Below are 12,469 nucleotides of genomic sequence, written 5' to 3' on the forward strand. Positions count from 1 at the left end.
TCTCCTTGGGATTCATGAACTATTTGCTCCTCATGGCCTCTTTGTAACTCATGCACTTGAGGTTCATCTACCTTCCTTGTATCACCTTAATAAGATAGTCTTGTTATTGCACAAATTATAACTCACAAATGACAATTTCATACTTAGAGAATTTTGGTTAGTACTTACCTTTGTTTGACTCAATTTGTTTCTCTTGGTGTTTTGTAGAGTTTTCTCCTTCTCCACTTGCTAGAGAACCATGATCTTCAACATCTTGTTGGCCTATTTACAACCAATAAAATTCAATAACACATTCGAGGAGTATACCAATGTAAATAACAACCATATTAAAAGATTGGGTAGGTTTTTGTGTAGGATTTCTTGGTCTCTAACTTAAATTAGAGTACACAACTGGGTGTGGTTGACTATTGAGATACTATGAGAGGATCCAACTAGAGTTTGGGCCTTTTCTTATTCAATTTCTTTTACATATAGTACGTTCAAAGCCTATAAAAACTTAACTTAATCTTGATATAGTTAAAAAAGCTAAGGATCAAATAAGATACAATGTTGTCTTTATAGTAACAACAGATTGGTTAGCATATACCTTCATTTGAATCATTTTGTTTCTCTTGGTGATCTTGACACTTTCCTACCTCTCCACTTGTTAGAGAACCATGATCTTTAACATCTTGTTGGCCTATTTGTAACTAAAACAATTCAATAGCAAATTAGAGATATATAAAAATGTAAATAACAACCGTATCAAAAGATTAGGTAGGTTTTTGCGTAGGATTTCTTAGTCTCTAACTTAAATTAGAGTACACAACTGGGTGTGGTTGACAATTAAGATACTATGAGAGGGTAAAATAAGGTTAGCATATACCTTCATTTGAATCATCTTGTTTCTCTTGGACCAGGTGATCTTGAGACTTTTTTGCCTCTCCACTTGCTGGAGAACTATGATCTTTTACATCTGGTTGGCCTATTAGCAACCAATACAATTCAATAGTAAATTCAAGAAGTATATCAATGTAAATAACATAATTTGGAGTACATAACTGAGTGTGTTTGACTATTGAGATATTATGGTAGGCTCCAACTTAAGTTTGAGTCTTTTTTTGTTTAATTTCTTATACATACAATACATTCAAAGCCGATAGAGTCTTAACTTATCAAAGTCGATAAAGTCTTAACTTATCAAAGTAGACTAGAAAAAACTAAGGATTAAATAACATAAGATGATGTCTTCCTACTTAAGGTTGAGTCTATGTGTGCAATGCATATACACATAAGAGAGGCTTGAGTCCTATATCACAAGGAAAAGCTTCAGTCCTACATCACAAGGAGAGGCTCAAACTTAACTTTGAGCCTGTGTGTGTAATTCATAGATTCAACAAGGATAGACATTATATGTGTGCAATATATAGAGCAAACAAGTAAAGGCTCCAACTTAAGGTTGAGCCTATGTGCGCAATGTATACACACATAAGAGAGGCTTGTGTCCTATATAATGCATACACACATAAGAGAGGCTTGAGTCCTTTATCTTAAGGAGAGGCTTCAGTCCTATATCACAATAAGAGACTCAAACTTAAGTTTAAGTCTATGTATATAAATCATAGATAAAATAAGGATAAATAATCTATGTGTACAATTTATAGAGAACTCAAACTTAAGTTTAAGTCTATGTATATAAATCATAGATAAAATAAGGATAAATAATCTATGTGTACAATTTATAGAGAAAACAAGCTGAGGCTCCAACTTAAGATTGAGCCTATATGTATAATGCATATACTAAGATAGCTAAGTCTAATTGTCTCATGACTCCGGCTTAGTTTATTCTAAGTCTTAAACTCCATGACAAACTTGTGAGGATAAGATATATCCCTTAATAGTTTATAAAATTGTCAACGTCAAATTGGAGATTCATGGAGAAAATATGAGAGGCTCCAACTTATGTTTGAGCCAATAGAGTCTTAACTTATCCATTACCTAGTTGAAAAATCTAAGGATCAAATAATGTACGATGATGTGTTTCTACTTATAGCATGTTGTTGGTTAGCACATACCTTTTTTTGAATTGTTTTCTTTCTTTGGGGGATCTGAAGATTTTTATTCCTATTCACTTGCTTGAGAACCATGATCTTCACTCTCTTGTTGGCCTATTTATAATCAAAATAACTCAGTGGCCCATAAGAGAAGTAAAACTTAAAATATTGGGTAGGCTTCTTCGATTGACTCCAATTTATTATTAAACATTGAAAAGTATTAGAATTTTCTAGTCCCTAACTTAAATTTATGAAATTGAGTGTGGCTAGATATTGAGATGTTGTGAGGGGATCTGACATAAGTTTGAGCCTATGTTTTATCTAATTCTCTAGAAAATATACGAAAATTTTGATTTTTTTAACTTAACATGTATTAAAAGAATCAAAGATAGATGATTACCTCTCCAGGATGTAGAAGCCACATTTGATACATCATGCTTTATTAAACTTGTGTAGATTGTAGTAGCATTCATTTCTTCTTCTTCTTCACTACTGCTGCTGCTATAATCTAGAGTAGTATTCACTATGAATCTATGAAGATTCTCTTTTGCCTCCTGTAAGGTATATGGATATATATCTATTTGAGCAACAATGTTATCATGGTCATCATCTCCAAGATCATTTACTTGACCATCCATGCCAATATTGTCAAGACCTGCTATCAAATCTTCGCCGAGATTCACAATGGTTGATGGTCTAGGACCCATTGATATGTACCACTCACATACTTCCTTGTTCTCCTAAGCAAGAATAGCACAACTAGTCTCTAGATTGCAAGCCTCTACCTCATCTTTGACAAAAACAATGCACTTTCTTTTCAAGAGAAGACTTTGAATAAGTGTTTATCCACCACAAGAAATTATATCAATGACAAATTTATACTCTGGGCAAAATCCTTCAATTAGATACTTTAAGAACCTGTTATCTATTGGAAGCTTCTCCCCATTAGGTATTCTTGATGATATGGGTATCTTCTTATCCACTTTGTGGATAGCCTCAAAAGAACCAACCTTACTAAGAAATATAACAACCACTGCATAGGATACTGGCAACTTTGCCCAGCTCTCATCTGCATTTGAATCCAATGTTCCAATTTCATAATGATACTTTGGTGATGTGGAACCGACAACATCCAAGATCATCCCAATCTTTGAGAACTCAGTGAAACAAACTAAGATGTACTCATCTTGAACATTTATTTGATTTAATCCATTGACTAAAACCTTAAACTCTCGATAGATAGAGACTTTTTTCCATGGGAGTGCAAATCCAAAATCACCAAACGAGCATGATACCCGTTGTAATTGCATACATGCAACCCCAATGCTCTCAATGTCATATCCATGTGTTAGGATGGTCCATGGAATCACATTCTCTTCAATAACCTCACCTCGTGATTTTTTATACAAGAAATAAAGGAATAAAATTACCGGCATTGGTAGAGGAGGGGTCACCTTTGATCGATTTAATGCTAGCTTTACCCAATCAGAAGACCAAGAGCATAGTTTCGTATACTCATCTACCCCTATATTATATTTTGATGAGAGTGTCTCCCAATCATCAAATGTACTAGTAAATTCATAGAAAATTCTAGCAATGGATTCCCTAAGCACTCGATCTGTCTTCATTTGCCATGCTACATCTTCCATATCATCCCAAGATTTAGTAGTTTTTCCCTTCTTGACAATAATTATTTTAGTAAGAATATACTCTTGAAGTGTCTTTACCTCTTGAGGAAGAAGGCCTTGAATACACCCAAATAAGGCTGGTCCCACTATCACTGTTCTTGGAGCTTGTTGGACTTTTCCCCCCTTCAACACTCCTCTCTTCTTTTGTGCTTCTGTGATACTTGTACTTCTTTTCTCTCCCTTTGAGTTTGGAAAAATTCCTTCAGTATATGATTTGATTATGTAAATCCAATTCTTCCATATTAATTCTTCACAAAGAAGAAGATCCATGTCATGCTTGACAAATCCCTTAGGCACTGTCAACTCTATCATCTCCAAAAAAACTCTGGAAAAAACAAAATTAAGTTAAATAAAGATAATCAATAATACTTTTAAGAAGCTCCATCTCACTTAATGTCTACAAACTTAATTAGGAGATAGGTATAAGTGAAGACACAGCGGGGGTGTTCTCTAATGATCAATTATGTAGAGAGGTCATCATCGGCGATAAGGTGGAGTCCGCTTCACATGATTATGCATGGATAAGGCTGAAAAGTTTGGAGTTGTGGCAATGACACGGTGGAAATCCAGTGTACGTGGAGGCATGCAGGACATGATAGTCACTGTTTTGAGTGGTTTGGGCCTCTCGGAGGTCAATTATGGTCAAGAAGGGTGCCCAAGTGAAAAGGCTAAGTATGGACACTAAAAAAACTTGCAAAAAAAACAGAGAATAGGCGTGAAGAGGAGAGGATAGGAAAAATAAAAGTCGCTACCTTTGTGGGTGCAGAAATTGGCTTGTTTTTGTTGTATTTTCCTCATTCGGAGTCGGATTGGGGCAAACCAAAGTTCCAGGTGGGGGTTTTTTGCCATTATGGACACATTGGTACATTATATTTTGTCCAAAAATGAGCCCTTTTTCTACTGTTAACAGAGAGTTTCATTATGTATGTGTGGGCACTCTATGTGAGTATTTGAGCTCCTCTGGTGTCATGAGCTCTGTGTATATGAGTCCCCCTTGTCATTGGAGTCATCTTCTATTGAATTTTTGAGCTAATTAAGGGCTTCCTCCCCTCTTATGTTGATCTTATGGTGTGTATATGAATCCATTTTCCATTGTGGGTCATAATTCAAGGAGTCTGAGGGTGTGAGTCTCTCTTTTGTGGTAAATTGGTGTTGTGTGTGTGGCATCATGCCAAATTGGGCCTGATCCTGGTGCCCCTGTTGTGTGTGTGTTATTCCAAGAGTGTGTGTTGGGTGATTGTAGAGGCGTTGTGTGTGTTTTTTTCTTTCACCCCACATCTCATTTGGTGGTGCCCTCCACCGAGGACGCTTCTTTGAGTACCTTCAGGCTACAGGTTTGTAGACACAAGTTTCTGGCTTCAAACAAGTGCATGTACAGGTGTTCTTCATAACTTGTGTGATCTCACACATGTTTGTTCCTTGTCCCATGAGTAGAGATTTACTACACATACAGGTTTTCTTGATTACAAGTACTCTACGAGAGGGCTTCTCTCTCTCATTGAATGCATTGACAGTGAATGTATATAAGTGTGGGTTTGGTGGTAGTGAGTCACACACCAAACAACCTCTACTGAGGTTTATCAGTCATCGACAATTATAGGATGTACTTTACATAATGTGGTTAAAATAGAACAATCATCTTATGCTATCCTTTGTGAGTGTGTGAGGTTTTTAGCTGGGGTATTCTCGAGTTCTGACATCCTTTCAGTTATTTAGGTGGAAGATCCTCTGACACACCCCATTGTGGCATCAAGCTAAGGATGCTATATTGTGGCTAGATCAGAGTGTGCATCTATTCCTCAGGCCGTTTAGGCATTGTGTTCTTGCTTCACTACATTTATGCCCAACTAGAGTCAATGACAAGACAGTTATTAGTTGGGTTTTTTTAGCCATAGGTATGCAAGAAATTGAGTGACAAGGGGGACTCATATACACAGAGCTCATGACACCAGAGGAGCTCAAATACTCACATAGAGTGCCCACACATACATAATAAAGCTCTCTGTTAATAGTAGAAAAAGGTATCATTATTGGACAAAATAGACTGTACCAATGCGTCCGAAATGGCAAAAAACCCCCACCTACAACTTTGGTTTGCCCCAATCCGACTCCGAATGAGAAAAATACAACAAAAACAAGCCAATTTTTGGACCCACAAAGGGTAGCGACTTTTATTTTTCCTATTCTCTCCTCTTCATGCCTATTCTCTGGCTTTTTTTGCAAGTTTTTTTAGTGTCCACACTTAGCCTTTTCACTTGGGCACCCTTCTTGACCATAACTGACCTCCGAAAGGCCCAAACCGCTCAAAACAGTGACTATCACGTCCAGCATGCCTCCACATACACTGGATTTCCACCGTGTCATTGCCACAACTCCAACTTTTTTAGCCTTATCCATGCATAATCACGTGAAGTGGACCCCACCTTGTCGCCGATGATGACCTCTCTACATAATTGATCACTAGAGAACACCCCCGCTGTGTCTTCACTTATATCTATCTCCTGATCAAACTAGCCAAATTTCCTACATATTGGGTTCCGCTTTCCTGTGTAGGCACTCTAGATGGTGTTCTAGACCATATGGAAGTGAATAGATGGCATCCTGAACGTAAGTGCATAAGGTCAAATTTTTAGTTTTAGTCTACAACTTTGGAAAAGAAGAACGAGGATCTCGAGCAAGAGCTAAAGCTAGAGCAATCCCAAAGAAGAGACCTTGCACTGATGCGGGTACAACAAGAAGAACAGCTGCTCAAGGAGATAGCAGAGCTAAAAAGAGTCAATCAGCTACTGCAAGAGGGACAGCCAAAGACACAAGAAGAAGCTGGTACCTCAGAGCAACCAAATGTTGAAATTCCATCAGTCTCTTTTGCTGAGATGGAAACACAGCCGACAAAAGGGCTAGGAGGAGAAAAAGAGTTTCAGTACCACTCACAGATGTTGAGCAAGTACCCATTGTCCAACTGTCTAAAGTTGAGGAGGATGCACTCAATGAGCAGGTTGCCCAAGAGACAGATGCAGAATGGAAAGCAGTGATGGATTGCAAGTTGAGAGTTCTCCACTCAGGTAATGTCACTCAACTCACTCCCAACCAAATCAATGCACAATGGCATCAACAATCATTGCCATATCCCTTGATCACGAAAGAGATTTTATAGGTCAAAGAAAGATTATACAAAGATATGCAGGCATAAGGCACAGAGGATATCCACCCCAATTGGAGAAAGAGCTGGTTGAACAAGAATCCCATATATTTGATTTTGTTCACAAGAGCACCTGCAGCCCTTCAGAAAGACTCAACCTTTTGTCATGTACCACGGGTAAGGGCATGGCAAGCACATGAAGCACTGACTAAGAAGCGGCCTACATGGATGAACTATCCAAGATTTCCAGGTCCAGAGCATGGAACACCGACAAAGGAATACATGGTGAAAACCCTAACGGGCGCCATGACTTTCTTCAAAAGTCTCCTTGACCTCTCATGTGCCATGCTATATAAAATCTACCGAATGTTGTTCACATGTATTGAAGCTTTTCATGAGCCAGAGCAAGCAGGAGCACCATGGATGTCATTCCTCGAAGGCAATAAGGGTCTCTGCTACGACCTAAGCGGCCAACCTTCCGAAGAAGTCCTTCATAGCTTCTACGCCCGATGCATGTTTTTGCCATCTAGCAATATGTTGGCGTTTGAGGAAGCATTTTATACAGGGTTCTTCACTTGACGAACGAAGATATTTGAGCTAGTAATCAGCAACCTAACATCCAGATTTGTTGGCTACTCAATCATTGAGCTTAAAAACCGAGTCACTATGCAATTCTTGCAGGTACCTGACAAAGAGAGAAGACTAAGATATGAAAAATCACTCCATGCGCTTAAAGACCACCTCGCCAGTCATCAACCCGAAGATTACTTCAGCCCATAAAGTTGTGTCAAGGGACGATTCAGGCGAGGAGGGGGGGAATGTTAGGAGCAAGTTAACTCGGAAACCATTTTTTTTAGCTTTCATTGTAAAAACATTTATTATTTTGATGACTCTAGAATATTGTAACTCCTACTTTCTAGATAAACATTGTAATTTAAGAGCCGGGGCAACAAGCTTCTAGATTGTATCAACCTGTCTTTAGTTAGAACTCCCAGATTATTAGTTTTGACCACCAAAAACCTTGGCTAAGGCATAAAAGCCATTTTTTGTAAGTTTTTTATAAGTTTTGAATAATAGAAACACAGAGGGAGCTAACGACACTCACTTCTCTCCTTCTCACGCTTCCTACTTCCTCCCCGGTTGTCACATTGCAATCACGTTTGTTGCGTTGCAACTGCAAGTAAGAGCTCTACGCATTGACGTAAGCATTTCATCGTATTTTTTAGCTTTTGGCGTCGTCGACCCGCGGCCTAATTTCATCATAAGTAGGAATTTAAGCTTCAAAATCATAAAATAAGTATAGGCAGGGTATTGGGGCATCATTGTTAAGCATTTAGATGCATTCTGGGTCGAAAACGACTAGGTCAAAAACTCATTGTGCTGTTAATAATCACGATTTTTGCACTTGACTTAAAGTGATATTTCAGACCATAAGCATGTGTGCTTAGGTTGTATAAACATGTCCTAGAAGTTTCGCAACATTTGGATGTCGTTTGATGCTCTAACGGATGTGATTTGTTTGCCGATGAGCGATTAGCTTTTGGTGATTTCTGTCATTTAAGTGTAGCTTGAGTTAGATGCGAGTTTTTTGTAGTTTTCCAAGAGATTGACAACCTCTTGTAGCCTCTATGCACTAGTCAACTCAGCTTCGTCCCATGGATTGACAATTATATTTGGGTCAAAGCATGGTTTGGTGGTACAAAAAGTAGTGTCCTTGACACAACATATGCTTGGTGATTCTTGTGTGTAAAAACCATGGGCATTTTTTTGGAATTGTGGAGGGCAAATAAACTTCTTTTTTAAGTGGACTTTTTTTAAACTTTAGAAGCATGCAATCCTAAGAAGAGGTGGGGGTGATGGCGGGGCCGGGGGGTGGGGTTACGGTTGGGAACTTTCACTCCAACACCTCTCTCTCTCTCTCTCTCTCTCTCTCTCTCTCTCTCTCTCTCTCTCTCTCTCTCTCTCTCTGTGTGTGTGTGTGTGTGTGTGTGTGTGTGTGTGTGTGTGTGTGTGTGTGTGTGCAAATGGATAGTAGCGCAGGAGATTACTGTCTTGGTGATGCTCAAAACCTTTCTTTCGATGACATAGAAGGTGATGCTCAGGACCTCTCTTTCAACGAGGTAGAAGGTGATGCACAGCTCCTCTCTATCGACGAGATGGAAGGTGACGCACAGTTCCTCTCTTTTGACGAGGTACAAGGTGGCCCAAGCAATGTTCAGCCGATGCACATCAATTCCATTAGCACTAGTATTCCAGCCGGTAATGAGGCTTTTCTTCGTGATTATTGGGCTGCAAAGAAACGCGCACAGAGAAGCAAGGAAAGACGTCCTACGTTTGCTCTTGGATTACGGGAAGCCAGTCAAGAAAGAACATTTGTGCAACGGTGGCTCGCTGTTGGCGCAAGCAAACAGTAGGGATTGCAAAGAATGAGCAGAAGGAAATATTCCGGCAACTCCTGGACCACCAAACATTTTCCTTGCTGCAACCATCAAATTTCAGCAAAGTTGAAGACACTGTTGTATCGGGTGTGCGCAACACTTTGACTCAAATTAAGGTCCCTCATTCAGCAAGTGAACTTTTTGTAAAGAGAAGCTCTTTGGCAATGATTCTGAACAATAGTACAAACTCGCAATCAGTAAAACAATCCAGAATGGCTAGTATCTTGGGGATCCATCGAAGGAATATAGCTGCAGCAAGCTCACGGCTAGAGAATAAAGATGAAGATGAAGTGTTGCCATTGAGTGCTTGTGAGAGACAATTGCCACGAGGAACCGTTATTACCAATGAAACAAGAGATTTGTTATATGCCTTTTGGACATCAGAGAGCAGAGTTTCACCCAACAAGAAAGACATATGCAAGATGAGAATTGGAATGAAAAGTGTCGTCAAACATCCTATACATCTACTCGACGAATCTCAGGTACCAACAACTTCTAGTAATTGTACATCTTGTTTGGTGCTACTTAAGGCTTATTTGGTCCAAACAGTACCAAATTTGGTAGTCTGTTGTACGGCAGAGGGTGTTTACAGTACCAAAGAATATCCATAAAGTACCAAATCCTAGCTATCGACTGCCAAAGCCTATCCATAGAGTTTAAAACCCTCTCTATAGAGTATCAAAACCTAATTATCCAGTACCAATGCCTATGTATAGAGAACCAAAAGTCTATTTACAGAGTACCAAACTCAACGGATACCACCAAAGCCTCTCTCTAGAGTACCAAATCCTATCACTATAGGACCAGGATCTATTTACAGGGTACCCCACACTTCTGATAGTACGAAAGCCTATATGTAGAGCACCAAATCATGTCTATCGAGTACCAAAGGCTATCTATGGAGTAACAAAGCACATCTGTAGAGTACCAAATCCGGTGTATCTAGTACCAAAGCATATGTATGGAGTACCAAAGCAGATCTGTAGAGTACCAAATCCGGTATATCGAGTACAAAATCCTAGCTATCGAGTGCCAAAGCCTATCCATAGAGTTTCAAACCCTCTCGATAGAGTACCAATACCTATTTATCCAGTACCAATGCCTATGTATAGAGAACCAAAAAATATTTACAGAGTATCAAACTCATCGGATACCACCAAAGACTATCTGTAGAGTACCAAATATTCTCTGTAGAGTACCAAATTCTCTCTGTAGAGTACCAAAGCCTATTACTATAGTACCAAAGTCTATTTACAGGGTACCCCACACTTTTGATAGTACCAAAGCCTATATGTAGAGTACCAAATACTGTCTATCGAGTACCAAAGGCTATCTATAAACTACCAAAGCACATATGTAGGGTACCAAATCCGGTATATCGAGTACCAACTCAGATCTGTAGAGTACCAAATCCAGTATATCGAGTACCAAATCCTAGCGATCGAGTGCCAAAGCCTATCCATAGATTTTCAAATCCTCTCGACAGAGTACCAAAACCTATTTATCCAGTACCAATGCCTATGTATAGAGAACCAAAGTCTATTTACAGAGTACCAAACTCATCGGATACCACCAAAGACTATCTGTAGAGTACCAAATCCGCTCTGAAAAGTACCAGATCCTATCTGTAGAGTACCAAAGCCTACCACTGTTAAGGCGGTTACGCCGCTAGCGAAAGCTAAATAGCGAGAACTCAACCAACAACAGAATTTGTCAGACGAGGACGGAGCTTGACCCGCAGGCGCATGGAAACAGCTAGGTGGGTGTCAAATCACCTACTCGACCTTCTAATGACAATCACTAATAAGGAAATCAAATCTAAGTTCTAAAATACGCAAGTGACTGAAATCCGTACTACGAACGAATGCTATACGAAACAGGATCTAGAATCATTGAATCGATCTCAAACTCAAGGGGAAGTCTATACACTAGGAAAGAACAACACCCTAAAGACTTGAACTGCAAAATCAACCTATAATCACTCCGTGCGGTAAACACGTATGAAGACAGGCCAAAAAAATACAGGTGATCGAAACTTGACCTCGATGGTATCAATGTGTAGCTCTACTCGTTGTGGTTCTATAGATATGCTGCACGCTCCATTCTGACACACGAGTTGGAAGAAAACTCACACCGAAGCTCGTAGGAACTTACCACACATAGAAGCCGATAACGCGCACTCTTGGTATCTGTGCGTAGCTCTTGCCGTTGCTAACACAATGGCGGTGTCGCTTCTCCAATGGCGGCTCCGTAGCTCGCGTACAAGTAGATAAGACTCTCTCTCTCTCTCTCTCTCTCTCTCTCTCTCTCTCTCTCTCTCTCTCTCTCTCTCTCTCTCTCTCTCTCTCTCTCTCTCTCTCTCTCTCTCTCTCTCTCTCTCAGACACAGTCACGGCGCTCCAAAAACTCACTTTGATTAATAATTTGAATCTCCTTAGGTTACAAAAACTTTGGCTTATATACCTCAGCCTTGGAGGTGAGAACATCTCTAACTAATTACATCAGCAAGTGAAATTACTTCGGAATTACAAGCTGGAAACTCAATTGAGTCCCGTTACTTAATGAATGGCTCAAATCAAAATTAATGTCGGAAAGACATTTATTACAATCAATGGTTACAAAATGATGAGTGTGAGCAAAAATGTGGGTGTGATCCTCTGCTAGCTCAACACTCCCCCCCTCCGCGTTCATGTCGTCCCTGACATGACTTTTATGCTTGGTCAATAAAGTCCTGTCGTCTTGAGCATCTGCAAATGTGGTTCGTATCGTAGGTTGCCGATGGTCAAGGTTGGGCCGAATATTTTGCTTTCGTGGGTGAAAAAGCCGGTGTAGAAAGCTTCTTCGAATGTTTGCATGTGGAAGCTAGGCAAAAACATAATCCTTTGGTATAGGAGGTGTAACACTTTTGGAGAAGGCTGCAATGAAAGATCGTACATCATATCAGTCACCGTGTCGGCCGTCGATAGTAGACTCGAGGTCGTGGCTTTATCTGGCGCGAACACTTCAATGCAAGCTAAGAGAGTCCTGCAGATTTTCTTGAGCATCTGACATGAAAGGTCAGGAGAGCCAGTAAAGAGCTTGATGGTGCCCGTTAGGGTTTTCACCATGTAGGCTTTACCTATTCTCTCTCCTGCCTTTGGTCCTGGCATCCTGGGATAATTAAGCCAATTTG

This window comes from Adiantum capillus-veneris, chromosome 1, assembly GCF_014529385.1.
Source record: "Adiantum capillus-veneris isolate H3 chromosome 1, ASM1452938v2, whole genome shotgun sequence".
Taxonomy (NCBI): Eukaryota; Viridiplantae; Streptophyta; class Polypodiopsida; order Polypodiales; family Pteridaceae; genus Adiantum; species Adiantum capillus-veneris.